We start from the raw sequence: 9,643 nt of genomic DNA, 5'->3' as shown, positions 1-9,643 counted from the left end.
AGCAAATCAGTGTTCCACTAAGCAATCCAGGTTTATATGTGTTTGCCTATCTTTCCTGCGTGTATTTTTGTCAGGATTCCACTGTAAACAAGATGATTTCTTTCATGTTGGGTTAGCCTGGGTAAATTTGTTTAATGAACAACAAATTCATTGTAAACATTGCAATAAATCTGAATGCCTTACAGAATAGCGAAGGGTCTTTAAGCTGCTTCAAAAAAAAAAATGAAGCATGTTAACTGTATAAACTGATTTTAGCAAAGAAACAGTAACACACAACCCAAGCAAACAGACTCTGCTTACTGTGCAATTTCAGTTTGTGGTATATTGAAATGGTCATAAGAGACCATGGATAACATTTACCTTGGGGAAAAGCAATGCCTCCAGAAATGCAAATCATCTCTTCATCAGTTCCTTTGCTCAGGTGATTCTCTTTTATGACCTCAAATCAGCAGATTGCCTCTTATCATTAAATTGTGAATCCAAGAATTCAGGGATTCTATCAAGAGAAGGGAAAGATGTGTGTCCACTTAGCTTATACTACTCATCCAAAGCTAACAAGTGAGATATTTGTCCACTTGGCTTATACTCATCATAAAAAGCATTAGTCACTACTGTAAAATGTAACTAATTCTTACACTTTAGTCATTTTACACTTAGGTTAGCCTTGAAAATCAAATGAATTTGTATTGAAATGTTTTAGTTCCATAACATTCTAGATTCCTCCTATTCATTCAAATGCGGAGGACAGGGGGATAGGATTGTAGGCCAGTTCTTTCTGGAAGAAAGAAGGCTTTTAGTTCCTATTTGCATGAATCTCTGGGGAGCTAATGGGCATAAGGAAGCAGTAAGAAAAAAAAAATGGGTAATGCCTTTCTGTTCTAGTCCAAGAGAATGGAAATATTCCTTGAAGAAACAAGAAATTTTCACAAAGGAAATGGTTCAAATTTGCACAAGGAGGAGGAGACTGAGCATCTAATTCATGCAATTGGGAGTAAAGTGAGCTATGAGATGGAGCAGGGGGTCCAGGAGTTAGATGGTTCAGTGGAGAGAGTGCCAGACCTGGTATCAGGAAGATCTGAGTTCAAATCCAGCCTCAGACACTTACTAGTTGCCTGTTTGCCTCAGTTTTCTCATCTGTAAAATGAGCAGGAGAAGGGAAGGGCACACCACTGCAGTATCTCTGACAAGAAAAAGTCAAATGAGGTCACAAAGATTAAGACATAATTGAACAACAAAAAGAGGAGGGAAGAAGACGGGAAACTGGGGAGATAGACTAGAGAAGGATGAGTAAGAGTAACTGGTATGGGTCCGAGGAAGAAACATGTTCTATTGGGGTTGTATTTGCCCTGACAGAGAACCCATGCAGAATGTGAAATGTCTGCTTCCTTTCTCCCCCTCTCCTTCTGTCTCTGCAAGCAGATATTAAACCCAAAGTTTTCCTGTTCTTTAAAGACATAGAGATATGGATATAGTTTTTGTTTAATTAGACTGCTTTCTGGCTAATTAAACTCTGATCGTGACCGTTTCTAAACTTTGGGCATCTCTGTTGTGAGAGCCCAGAGAAAAAGGAAGCGATGATGGCCACATACATAGCTGGAAGTCAAACAGACAGAAGTTTGGGTCCTCGTCTAAATACTCTACATCCGATCTTTTTTAAAGTATTTTTGTAAGGCGGCTTGTCTGGGTGTTCCCAGATTGCCCATCAGGTAAGCCCTGTAGCTGCCTTTAACTAGCTGCTTAGCCTAAATGGAGACTGTATCTTTAAAACTGGCCAGAATGAGGCAGAGAACCGCAGAGCAGGAACCGGTGAGAGGGGGAGGACTTCTTTACCCTCGTTCTGAGAACTGAACCTGGATCCATAGGTTTCTGGTCTCTGTTGTTTTCCTTTCTCAGTTTCAGGTGCCAGTGGTGATCTTCATTGGACCGACCGGAGCTGAGAGTTCAAGCCACGGCAAGTTTGGAGCTAGAATTCCAGGAAGGACCTTGCAGCCAGCCTGTCAACCTGCCAGTCAGGGAAACCTGAAGAAACCACAGTGCCCAGAACTCAAGCCTAGGGGAGGTTTCAGAGTTGGAATTGCGACTGTCCTCTATAGAAACGGAGCTAAGGTAGGAATCCCTTCCTTCTCCCCAGAGACTGAGTAGGTTGGGGAGAGAAGAGAAATAATTTTCACATGTTGGGGAGTAAACCGTGTATTTGCTATTATATCTTTTGAACTTAATATTCTTTTGTGAAAACTGATCTATTGTTAACTAAATAGAATTGGAGTACAAGAAACCCTTTGAAGGAATCTTTGAAGAGGGAGGGCTGGAGCCATTTGTAGAGTTCGAGACTTTCTCAATCTCCTTAAGGATATCAGGGAACCCCGGAGGAAGGATGAAATGGAATACACCTCACCTGCCAGCAATGGGGTCAAGGTAATTAGTATTGCATTTAATTTACTTTTTTTCAATTAAATTTTTCAATCAATTAAAATTAATTTTCTTTATCTCCTACCTCCCCATATGAAAAAAGTAATCATCATATTTATTTTAATTATTTATTTTATGTTTCTAATTTTAGAAAGTTTATGAATATATCACTTTATAAAATTTTCTAAACAAATTTTACAATTTAATAATTTATGTTCATTTATAGACAATATATTCCTCCAGGCAGTTGGGTGGAATAGTAGATAGCTGAGCATTATGGGACAAGATGAGTTCAAATTCAGTTTCAGTCATCTACTAGCCATGTGACCCTGGACAAGTCTCTTAACCTCAATCTGTCTTAGTTTCCTCAACTATAAAATGGGGATAATAACAATATCTACCTTGCAAGGTTGTTGTGAGGATAAAAGCACTTCATACAATACCTGGCACAAGGTAGGTGTCTTCTACACATCAGTTTATACAAGTATTCCTATGTTTCTCAGAAACCATCCTTTCATCATATGTTTTAGCTCAGGATAAACAATAAGACAAAACCTCATTGATTTTAATATTTTTATAAACTTTCCAAGTGAGATAACAAACCATATGGACTTGGACCTCATGATTCTCCACCTGCCATGACATTGACTAAGAGAAAGAGAATTAGCACAGTACCTGACACCAAATAGGTACTTATTTAATATTTTTAATTGAATGTAACTTTGTAAACAAAAGGATTATTCAGGGAAGTTTATTCTCCCCATATTTGCTGAATGCCCATTCTTCTTCTGAATGAGAGGTAGAAAGGAGATTTGAATAAGGGAAAGGTAAGCCCCCAGGGTTGACTAAAGGGAAGATTAGGAAAGAATGTTCTGTCTACAAAAAATGGGGGCCATGGAAGAGGGAGTGGCTAGTTTATTGATAGAAAAGAACCTTTTAGCAATGGAGAGCCAGACCTTGCCCTAATTCCACCCTCCAGATCAAGTGCTCTGCCCATGCCTCACCCCCAGAGACCACATTCTGTGCCCCTCCACACAGTGAGTGCCCAGCAAACTTCTTCCCACCCCCTTATATCACCCAGGGAAGGAAGGAAGCACTCCCATTGGACTGTTGGGCAAGGGAGTGGGTGATGTAGTCAGGTTTGGGGAGAGGGAGAGGTGAGGCATGCAAGCACATTGCTCCCCTCCAGTTAAGTGAGCTCAAGCCCCAAAAACCCAGAAAAAAAAAAAGAAAAAAGCTCCAGTTTACAGGAAAACTCCTTATGTATAGGAAAATATAATCCTCAGGTTAAATGACATCATCCTGACACATTCATCCCATCACATTCCAACCTTCCTGAAGGGGGTATCCTCCTAATTAACCTTTTTTAGCACATGGTCAAGAGTCCAAGTCAGGTTTTAATCAGGATGCAGGGCTGATTGGGAGATTGACAAACCACTATTGTGTTTTCTAGAACCTCTAGCCCACCCATTCTCCCTCAGACTGGCACCCCTTTGAATGCAAATTGGAAGGGGCTGGGTTAGTTAGAGGTGAGGAGGAAGAATGCAAATTAAAGCCCTCAAGTTTTCTTGGTAAAGAAACTGGGGAAGGGGGCAGCTGGATGGCTCAGTGGATTGGGAGCCAGGCCTAGAAAGGGGAGGTGCTTGGTTCAAATCTGGCCTCAGACACTTCCCAGCTGTGTGACCCTAGGCAAGTCACTTGGTCTCCATTGCCTATCCCTTATCTCTTCTACCTTAGAACCAATACACGATACTGATTCTAAGATGGGAGATTTAAAAAAAAAAAAAGGAATGAAACTGGGGAAGGTAGCTGTAGAATACCAAAGAGGCGATTAGCCTAACCTCAGGTTCATAAAATTTATTCCTACATCACTAGAATACAGTTTTGAACATTTTTAAAGTACAAACTCAAAAGATACATCTCCAAATACCCAAAACATTTTGTATAGTAAAGACACTGGTTGCTTCTGATAGTATAGACATAAGTTGTTTCTGTCTCACTCAGGCCAAAAGTAATTAAGAGGCTATTGTGTTCTGAATGGGGTAGGGCAATCTTGTTCTACAAGGGATGCTGTCTTCAAGAGAACTACTTACTAACTCCTCCTTATAGAGTGTGAATCTTAAAACTGCTCAGACTCTACTTCAGAAGATCTGATTAAGCTATTCCCCATTTTAAACAATGGAGGTACTTGGTCAGGAATGTATTTAGAACTTTAAAATTACTCCACCCTGCTCAGACAGTTCCTTAGGGCAAGTTACAAAATCCTGATGGAACAATGAAAAGTCCCCAACTCATACTTATAGTGAAGCAAAAACCCTAAGCTAGGTGGTCTATTTTTAGATCTAATACAAAAGGGTGCTAAGTACTTATAAAGGTTAAATTAATCACTAAAAGGTCAAGCAACTTACAAAGGGCAAGCTTAGCAAAGAGATGTGAAATACTCAGAAGATATAATCTAATCAGAGAAGGTGATAACAAAAGAAGATGTGAACTATGAATGGACAGTCCTGGGGAAAATGTCTACTGTGATTGGTAGATGTGAAAATTTAGGGAAGGTGACATAAGAGAAATTTCTCTTTAAAAGGAGTTCTCTGAATCAATTCAGTTTTTTTCCGCTCTGAACTTAGTTGGACTTTGGAGTTAGTTTGGAGGAGCTGAGTCTCTGAACTCAGTTCAGGAGTTGAGGATTTCAGTGAAGGACTGGAGTTTTGCTTGGGACAATCTTGTGGTGAGTGATAAAGACTGACTACTCTCTTTCTCTCTTCCCTTAATTCTTTCATTTGTGTTAGTTAAAATCTCCATAAACCCAAGCTGACTTGGGTATTTTCATATTTGGGAATTTTCCCATGGCGACCACTTATCTTTTTATTTAAATCAAAAGACTAAAAATTATCTTTACAATTTGGCCAAAACCTTTACAGTTTTGGCAATTCACAGTCTTGAAACCCACATTTTAGCGGTTACAAGAGAGAGGGAGGGGAGCACCTCAGCTGTACCTCAGTTAGGCTTTTTAGTTAGGAAATCTGGTGAACTCTGTGCTGTAGTGATGGGCACAGTGGATCTTTGGGGCACTGGGTCCTTGGCATGTGTGCCCACAGAGAGGATATGAGTGCCATTTATGGCACACATGCCATGGGTTCACCATCATGGCCTAAGACACTTCCAACCTCATACAAATATTTAGGCACCTACAATGTGAATATTCCTGTGTTGAGCATTAAGAGAGATATTAAGACAAGGTATCAGCCTAGAACTCATGGCAGTAGAAGAGATACAATTTAATCAACTATCACCATCAATATCTATTGTTACTGTGTGTAATACACTAGAAATTATTCTGGACAGAAAGATGTAAAATGATACTGTCTCTGCCCTTATGGAAATTACATGTAAGTAATGGATGATACAAAGGTATACAAAGAATATTATGAAAGATAATTTCTTGAAATATCATGTCAAAGATTCTTTTTCTCATAGCTTTCAGGTAGTCCAATAATTCTTAGATGAACTCTCCCAGATTTATTTTCTAAGTCATTTGTTTTTCCAATGAGATATTTCACATTTTCTTCCAGTTTTCATTATTTTGTTTCTATTTGATTGTTTCTTGATGTCTCAGTGAATCATCAGCTTCTAGTTACCCAACTTCATTTTTAAGAAAGGATTTTTTTTATTTTAAAACCCTTACCTTCTGTCTTGGAGTCAATACTGTGTATTGGCTCCAAGGCAGAAGAGTGGTGAGGGCTAGGCAAATGGGGGTCAAGTGACTTGCCCAGGGTCACACAGCTGGGAAGTGTCTGAGGCCAGATTTGAACCTAGGACCTCCCATCTCTAGGGCTAGCTCTCAATCCACTGAGCTACCCAGCTGCCCCCAAAGATTTTTTTTTAGACATGTAGGAGACCTTTATTCAAGTGAACTCTACCCTCCAGATAGGTGATAGTATTTATAAATTAAACCTAACTATTTTGAAATAATATATTTCACAATATTATGTGTTTTTATTTTTTTTAATGTTTTTCTCTCTGATAGACTGCCTTTTATTTATTTTTATGAATTAATTTATTTAGTCAATTTAGAACATTATTCCTTGGTTACAAGAATCACATTATTTCCCACCCTTCCCTCCACCAAGCCTCCCTGCAGCCAACGCGCAATTTCATTGGATATTACATGTGTCCTTGATCAGAACCTATTTCCATGTTGTTGGTTTTTGGATTAGGATGTTCATTTAGAGTCTACATCCCCAGCCATATCCCCTCAACCCATGTATTCAAGCAGTTGTTTTTCTTCTGTGTTTCTACTCCCTCTGAATGTGGATAATGTATTTTCTCGTAGATCCCTCCATGTTGTTCAGGATCACTGCATTGCCAAGAATGGAGAAGTCTATTGCAGTCAATTATACCACAGCTTATCAGTCTCTGTGTATAATTCTCCTGGTTCTGCTCCTTTCACTCTGCATCAATTCCTAGAGGTCATTCCAGTTCCCATGGAATTCCTCCACTTTATTATTCCTTTGAGCACAATACTATTCCATCACCAACATATACCACAATTTGTTCAGTCATTCCCCAATTGGAGGGCATCCCCTCATTTTCCAATTTTTTGCCACCACAAAGAGCGCAGCTATGAATATTTTTGTACAAGTCTTTTTCCTTATTATCTCTTTGGGGTACAAACCCAGCAGTGCTATGGCTGGATCAAAGGGCAGACAGTCTTTTATCGTCTTTTGGGCATAGTTCCAAATTGTCCTCCAGAATGGTTGGATTAATTCACAATTCCACCAGCAATGCATTGATGTCCTGACTTGGCCACATCCCCTCCAGCATTCATTACTTTCCTTTGCTGACATGTCTGCCAATCGGCTAGGTGTGAGGTGATACCTCAGAGTTGTTTTGATTTGCATCTCTCTGATTATAAGAGATTTAGAACATTTTTCATGTGCTTATTAATAGTTTTTATTTCTTTAACTAAAAATTGTCTATTAATGTCCCTTTTCCATTTATCAATTAGAGAATGGCTTAATATTTTGTACCATTGGCTTCACTCTTCATAAATATAAGTAATTAGACATTTGTCAGAGGTTTTTGTTATGAAGATTATCTCCCAATTTTTTGTTTCCCTTCTAATTTTGGTTACATTGGTTTTGTTTTACAAAACCTTTTTAATTTGATGTAATAAAAATTATTGATTTTACATTTTGTGATTTTTTTTCTAACTCTTGCTTGGGCTTAAAATCTTTCCTTTCCCAAATATCTGACAAGTATACTATTCGATGTTTGCCTAATCTGCTTGTAGTTTCCTTCTTTATATTCAGGTCATTCACCCATTCTGAGTTTATCTTGGTGTAGGGTGTGAGATGTTGATCCAAACCTAATCTCTCCCATACTGTCTTCTAGTTTTCCCAGCAGTTTTTATCAAATAGTGGGTTTTGGACCTTTGGGCTTATCATAGATTGTCTTGTTGAGGTCATTTACCCCTAGTCTATTCCACTGATCCTTCTTTCTGTCTCTTAGCCAGTACCAAATTGTTTTGATGACCACTGCTTTATAGTATAGTTTAAGATCTGGGCCTGCAAGACCTCCTTCCTTTGCATTTTTTTTTTCATGATTTCCCTGGATATCCTTGATCTTTTGTTCTTCCAAATTAACTTTGTTATGGTTTTTTCTTTTAAAAAAAAGTTGTTTTGGTAGTTCAATGGGTATAGCACTAAATAGGTAAATTAATTTGGTTAGGATTGTCATTTTTATTATGTTAGGTCACCCTACCCATTGGGTAGTTAATGTTTTTCCAATTGTTTAGATCTAGTTTTAATTGTGTGGAAAGTGTTTTGTAGTTGTGTTCATATAGTTCCTGTGTTTGTCTTGGCAAATAGATTCTTAAGTATTTTATATTATCTAGGGTTATTTTAAATGGAATTTCTCTTTTTAATTCTTGCTGCTGAGCTGTGTTGGAGATATATAGAAATGCTGATGACTTATGTAGCTTTATTTTGTATCCTGCAACTTTGCTAAAGTTGTTTATTATTTCCATTAGTTTTTTGGTTGATTCTCTGGGGTTCCTTAAGTAGACCTATATATCATCTGCAAAGAGTGATAGCTTAGTCTCCTCATTGCCAATTTTAATACCTTCAATTTCTTTTTCTTCTCTAATTGCTACAGCTAGTGTTTCTAGTACAATGTTAAATAATAGAGGTGATAATGGGCATCCTTGTTTCACTCCTGATCTTATTGGGAAGGCTTCTAGTTTATCCCCATTGCAGATGATGTTTGCTGATGGTTTTAGATATATTCTGTTTATTATTTTTAGGAAAGGTCCTTCTATTCCTATGCTTTCTGGTGTTTTCAATAGGAATGAGTGTTGTAGATTGTCAAAGGGTTTTTCTGCATCTATTGAGATAATCATGTGAGTTTTGTCGGTTTGCTTGTTAATATGGTCAATTATGTTGATGGTCTTCCTAATATTGAACCATTCTTGCATTCCTGGTATGAATCCTACGTGGTCATGGTGAATAATCCTTGTGATAAGTTGCTGGAGACTTTTTGCTAGTATCCTATTTAAAATTTTTGCATCTATATTCATTAAGGAGTTTGGTCTATAGTTTTCTTTCTCTGTTTTTGACCTGCCTGGCTTTGGAATCAGTACCATATTTGTCTCATAAAAGGAATTTGGTAGCACTCCTTCTTGGCTTATTCTGTCAAATACTTTCTATAATATTGGGATTAGTTGTTCATTGAATATTTGATAGAATTCATTTGTGAATCCATCTGGACCTGGGGATTTATTCTTAGGGAGTTCTTTGATGGCTTGTTTAATTTCTTTTTCTGATATGGGGTTGTTTAGGTAGTCTATTTCTTTCTTTATTTTTTTTGAATCCTTACCTTCTGTCTTGGAGTCAATACTGTGTATTGGCTCCAAGGAAGAAGAGTGGTAAGGGCTAGGCAATGGGGGTCAAGTGACTTGCCCAGGGTCACACAGCTGGGAAGTGTCTGAGGCCAGATTTGAACTTAGGACCTCCCATCTCTAGGCCTGGCACTCAATCCAATGAACCACCCAGCTGCCCCTGTGATAGTCTATTTCTTCCTTTGTTAGTGTAGGCAATTTTTATTTTTGTAAATATTCATCCATATCACCTAGATTGTCATATTTATTGCCATATAATTGGGCATAATAATTTTTAATGATTGCCTTAATTTCCACTTCATTAGACGTAAGGTCTCCCTTTTCATCTTGGATGCT

General features: G+C 38.1%; 1 long non-coding RNA gene across 1 annotated transcript; it reads left to right on the top strand.

Moving 5' to 3' along the window:
* The first annotated feature begins 535 nt into the window (after nt 1–535).
* Nucleotides 536–2,415, top strand: LOC103099532 (uncharacterized). Its single transcript, XR_008913758.1, has 2 exons — nt 536–2,106; nt 2,259–2,415. It is a non-coding gene; the product is annotated as an uncharacterized LOC103099532 (long non-coding RNA).
* Nucleotides 2,416–9,643: the final 7,228 nt, after the last annotated feature.

The sequence above is a fragment of the Monodelphis domestica genome, chromosome 7 (assembly GCF_027887165.1).
Source record: "Monodelphis domestica isolate mMonDom1 chromosome 7, mMonDom1.pri, whole genome shotgun sequence".
Lineage (NCBI taxonomy): Eukaryota > Metazoa > Chordata > Mammalia > Didelphimorphia > Didelphidae > Monodelphis > Monodelphis domestica.
The sequence above is the reverse complement of the archived record's forward strand: the minus strand, read 5'-3'. Positions and strand labels throughout refer to the sequence as shown.